Source organism: Balaenoptera ricei, chromosome 12, assembly GCF_028023285.1.
Source record: "Balaenoptera ricei isolate mBalRic1 chromosome 12, mBalRic1.hap2, whole genome shotgun sequence".
NCBI lineage: Eukaryota > Metazoa > Chordata > Mammalia > Artiodactyla > Balaenopteridae > Balaenoptera > Balaenoptera ricei.
The window spans coordinates 85,400,402-85,406,401 of NC_082650.1; positions in this window are offsets into that span (position 1 = coordinate 85,400,402).

A 6,000-nucleotide genomic window follows, 5' to 3' on the forward strand; every position below is an offset into this window, starting at 1 on the left:
TAAGAGTTTTATAGTGTCTGGCCTTACATTTAGGTCTTTAATCCATTTTGAGTTTCTTTTTGTGTATGGTGTTAGGGAGTGTTCTAATTTCATTCTTTTACATGTAGCTGTACAGTTTTCCCAGCACCACTTATTGGAGAAGCTGTCTTTTTTCCATTGTATATTCTTGTCTCCTTTATCAAAAATAAGGTGACCGTATGTGTGTAGGTTTAACTCTGGGCTTTATATCCGGTTCCATAGATCTATATTTCTGTTTTTGTGCCACTACCATACTGTCTAGATTACTGTAGCTTTGTAGTGTAGTCTGAAGTCAGGGAGCCTGATTCCTTCAGCTACGTTTTTCTTTCTCAAGATTGCTTTGGCTATTTGGGGTCTTTTGTGTTTCCATACAAATTGTGAAATTTTTTGTTGTATTTCTGTGAAAAATGCCATTGGTAGTTTGATAGGGATTGCATTGAGTCTGTAGATTGCTTTGGGTAGTAGAGTCATTTTCACAATGTTGATTCTTCCAATCCAAGAACATGGTATATCTCTCCATCTGTTTGTATCATCTTTCATCAGTGTCTTATAGTTTTCTGCATACAGGTCTTTTGTCTCCTTAGGTAGGTTTATTCCTAGGTATTTTATTCTTTTTGTTGCAGTGGTAAATGGAAGTGTTTCATTAATTTCTCTTTAAGATTTTTCATCATTAGTGTATAGGAATGCAAGAGATTTCTGTGCATTAATTTTATATCCTGCCACTTTACCAACTTTGTTGATTAGCTCTAGTAGTTTTCTAGTAGCATCTTTAGGATTCTCTATGTATAATATCATGTCATCTGCAAACAGTAACAGCTTTACTTCTTTTTCGATTTGGATTCCCTTTATTTCTTTTTCTTCTCTGATTGCTGTGGCTAAAACTTCCAAAAGTATGTTGAATAATAGTGGTGAGAGTGGACAACCTTGTCTTGTTCCTGATCTTAGTGGAAATGGCTTCAGTTTTTCACCATTGAGAATGATGTTGGCTGTGGGTTTGTCATATATGACCTTTATTATGTTGAGGTAAGTTCCCTCTATGCCTACTTTCTGGAGGGTTTTTATCATAAATGGGTGTTGAATTTTGTCGAAAGCTTTTTCTGCATCTATTGAGATGATTATGTGGTTTTTCTCCTTCATTTTGTTAATATGGTGTATCACATTGATTGATTTCTGTATATTGAAGAATCCTTGCATTCCTGGGATAAACCCCACTTGATCACAGTGTATGATCCTTTTAATGTGCTGTTGGATTCTGTTTGCTGGTATTTTGTTGAAGATTCTTGCATCTATGTTCATCAGTGATATTGGCCTGTAGTTTTCTTTCTTGGTGACACCTTTGTCTGGTTTTGGTATAAGGGTGATGGTGGCCTCGTAGAATGAGTTTGGGAGTGTTCCTCCCTCTGCTATATTTTGGAAGAGTTTGAGAAGGATAGGTGTTAGCTCTTCCCTAAATGTTTGATAGAATTTGCCTGTGAAGCCATCTGGTCCTGGACTTCTGTTTGTTGGAAGATTTTTAATCACAGTCTCAATTTCAGTGCTTGTGATTGGTCTGTTTATATTTTCTATTTCTTCCTGGTTCAGTCTCAGAAGGTTGTGCTTTTCTAAGAATTTGTCCATTTCTTCCAAGTTGTCCATTGTATTGGCATATAGTTGCTTGTAGTAATCTCTCATGATGCTTTGTATTTCTGCAGTGTCAGTTGTTACTTCTCCTTTTTCATTTCTAATTCTATTGATTTGAGTTTTCTCCCTTTTATTTCTTGATGAGTCTGGCTAATAGTTTAACATTTTTGTGTATTTTCTCAAAGAACCAGCTTTTAGTTTTATTGATCTTTGCTATTGTTTCCTTCATTTCTTTTTCATTTATTTATGATCTGATCTTGATGATTTCTTTCCTTCTGCTAACTTTAGGGTGTTTTTGTTCTTCTTCCTCTAATTGCTTTAGGTGTAAGGTTAGGTTGTTTATTTGAGATGTATACTTTTTCTTGAGGTAGGATTGTATTGCTATAAACTTCCCTCTTAGAACTGCTTTTGCTGCATCCCATAGGTTTTGGGTCGTGTTTTCATTGTCATTTGTTCCTAGGTATTTTTTGATTTCCTCAGTGATCTCTTGGTTATTAAGTAGTGTACTGTTTAGCCTCCATGTGTTTGTATTTTTTACAGCTTTTTTCCTGTACTTCATGTCTAGTCTGATAGCCTTGTGGTTGGAAAAGATACTTGAAACGATTTCAGTTTTCTTAAATTTACCAAGGCTTGATTTGTGACCCAAGATATGATCTTACCTGGAGAATGTTCCATGAACACTTGAGAAGAAAGTGTCTTCTACTGTTTTTGGATGGAATGTCCTATAAATATCAGTTAAGTCCATCTGTTTAATGTATCATTTAAAGCTTGTGTTTCCTTATTTATTTTTATTTTGGATGATCTGTCCATTGGTGAAAGTGGGGTGTTAAAGTCCCCTCGTATGATTGTGTTACTGTCGATTTCCCCTTTTATGGCTGTTAGCATTTGCCTTGTGTATTGAGGTGCTCCTATTTTGGGTGCATAAATATTTACAATTGTTATATCTTCTTGTTGGATTGATCCCTTGATCATTATGTAATATCCTTCTTTGTCTCTTGTAATAGTCTTTATTTTAAAGTCTGTTTTGTCTGATATGAGCATTACTACTCCAGCTTTCTTTTGATTTCCATTTGCATGGAATATCTTTTTCCATCCCCTCACTTTCAGTCTGTATGTGTCCCTGGATTTGAAGTGGGTCTCTTGTAGACACCATGTATACGGGTCTTGTTTTTGTATCCATTCAGCCAGTCTATGTCTTTTGGTTGGAGCCTTTAATCCATTTACGTTTAAGGTAATTATCGATATGTATGTTCCTATTACCATTTTCTTAATTGTTTTGTTTTTTATTGTAGGTCTTTTCCTTCTCTTGTGTTTCCTGCCTAGAGAAGTTCCTTTAGCATTTGTTGTAAAGCTGGTTTGGTGGTACTGAATTCTGTTAGCTTTTGCTTGTCTGTAAAGGTTTTAATTTCTCCGTTGAATCTGAATGAGATCCTTGCTGGGTAGAGTAATCTTGGTTGTAGCTTTTTCCCTTTCATCACTTTAAATATGTCTTGCCACTCTCTTCTGGCTTGCAGAGTTTCTGCTGAAAGATCAACTGTTAACGTTTTGGGGATTCCCTTGTATGTTATTTGTTGTTTTTCCCTTGCTGCTTTTAATATATTTTCTTTGTATTTAATTTTTGATAGTTTGGTTAATATGTGTCTTGGCATGTTTCTCCTTGGATTTATCCTATATGGGACTCTGTGCTTCCGGGACTTGACTGACTAATTCCTTTCCCATATTAGGGAAGTTTTCAACTATAATCTCTTCAAATATTTTCTCAGTCCCTTTCTTTTTCTCTTCTTCTTCTAGGACCCCTATAATTCAAATGTTCGTGCATTTAATGTTGTCCCAGAGGTCTCTGAGACTGTCCTCAATTCTTTTCATTCTTTTTTCTTTATTCTGCTCTGTGGTAGTTATTTCCACTATTGAATTCCAGGTCACTTATCCGTTCTTCTGCCTCAGTTATTCTGCTATTGATTCCTGCTAGAGAATTTTTAATTTCATTTATTGTGTTGTTCATGATTGTTTGTTTGCTCTTTAGTTCTTCTAGGTCCTTGTTAAACGTTTCTTGTATTTTCTCCATTCTATTTCCAAGTTTTTGGATCATCTTTAGTATCATTATTCTGAATTCTTTTTCAGGTAGACTGCCTATTTCCTCTTCATTTGTTTGGTCTGTTGGGTTTTTACCTTGCTCCTTCATCTGCTGTGTTTTTCTCTGTCTTCTCATTTTGCTTAACTTACTGTGTTTGGGGTCTCCTTTTCACAGGCTGCAGCTTTGTAGTTCCTGTTGTTTTTGGTGTCTGCTCCCACGTGGCTAAAGTTGGTTCAGTGGGTTGTGTAGGCTTCCTGGTGGAGGGGACTAGTACCTATGTTCTGATGGATGAGGCTGGATCTTATCTTTCTGGTGGGCAGGACCGCATCCGGTAGTGTGTTTTGGGGTGTCTGTGGCCTTATTATGATTTTAGGCAGCCTCTCTGCTAATGGGTGGGGTTGTGTTCCTGTCTTGCTAGTTGTTTGGCATAGGGTGTACAGCAATGTAGCTTGCTGGTCATTGAGTGGAGCTGGGTCTTAGTGTTGAGATGGAGATCTCTGGGAGAGCTTTCACAGTTTGATATTACATGGAGACGGGAGGTCTCTGGTGGACCAATGTCCTGAACTCAGCTCTCCCACCTCAGAGGCACTGGCCTGATACCTGGCTGGAGCACCAAGACCCTGTCAGCCACAGAGCTCAGAAGAAAAGTGAGAAAAAAAAGAAAGAAAGAAAGAAGAAAAAAAATAATAAAATAAAATAAAGATATTAAAATTAAAAAATAATTATTAAAAATTAAAAAGTTAAAAATGAAAAAAAAGAAAGAAGAGAGCAACCAAACCAAAAAACAAATCCACCAATGATAACAAGCGCTAAAACTATACAAAAAACAAACAAAAGAAACAGACAGACAGAGCCTAGGACAAATGGTAAAAGCAAAGCTATACAGACAAAGTCACACAGAAAAGCATACACATACACACTCACAAAAAGAGAAAAAGGAAAAATATATATATATCTATATATATATATAAAAAAAAGGAGGACGAGAGCAACCAAATCAATAAACATATCTACCAATAATAATAAACTCTAAATACTAAACTAGATAAACATAAAGCCAGGAACAAATTAGATGCAGAAAGCAAACACCAAATGTACCGTTGCTCCCAAAATCCATCGCCTCAATTTTGGGATGATTTGTTGTCTATTCAGGTATTCCACTGATGCAGGGTACATCCTGAGGCTGCTGGGAGAAATTTCCCTTTCTCTTCTTTGTTTGCACAGCTCCTGGGTTTCAGCTTTGGATTTGGCCGCGCCTCTGCGTGTAGGTCGCCTGAGGGTGTCTGTTCTTCGCTCAGACAGGACGGGGTTAAAGGAGCAGCTGCTTCGGGGGCTCTGGCTCACCCAGGCCGCGGGGAGGGAGGGGTACGGAGGAGGCGGGGCGAGCCTGCGGCGGCAGAGGCGTCGTGACGTTGCAGCAGCCTGAGGCACGCCGTGCGTTCTCCCGGGGAAGTTGTCCCCGGATCACGGGACCCTGGCAGTGGCGGGCTGCACAGGCTCCTGGGAGGGGCGGTGTGGAGAGTGACCTGTGCTCGCACACAGGCTTCTTGGTGGCGGCAGCAGCAGCCTGAGCGTCTCACGCCCATCTCTGGGGTCCGCGCTGATCGCCGTGGCTCGCGCCCGTCTCTGGAGCTCGTTTAGGCGGTTCTCTGAATCCCCTCTCCTTGCGCACCAGGAAACAATGGTCTCTTGCCTCTTAGGCAGTTCCAGACTTTTCCCCAACTCCCTCCCGGCTAGCCGTGGCGCACTAGCCCCCTTTAAGCTGTGTTCATGCCACCAACCCCAGTCCTCTCCCTGGGGTCTGAGCTCCCAGCCCCTGCCTGCCCCAGCGGGTGAGCAGACAAGCATCTGAGGCTGGTGAGTGTTGGTTGGCACCAATCCTCCATGCGGGAATCTCTCCGCTTTGCCATCCGCACCTCTGTTGCTGCACTGTCCTCCATGGCTCCGAAGCTTCCCCCCTCTGCCACCCCAGTCTCCACCAGTGAAGGGGCCTTCTAGTGTGTGGAAACCTTTCCTCCTTCACAGCTCCTTCCCAGAGGTGCAGGTCCCATCCCTATTCTTTGCCTCTGTTTTTTCTTTTTTCTTTTGCCCTACCCAGCTACGTGGAGGAGTTTCTTGCCTTTTGGGAAGTCTGAGGTCTTCTACCTGCGTTCAGTAGGTGTTCTGTAGGAGTTGTTCCACGTGTAGATGTATTTCTGATGTATTTGTGGGGAGGAAGTTGATCTCCACATCTTACTCCTCAGCCATCTTGAAGGTCTCCCCTCTGTTTTTCTCTTTTTTTGTATGAG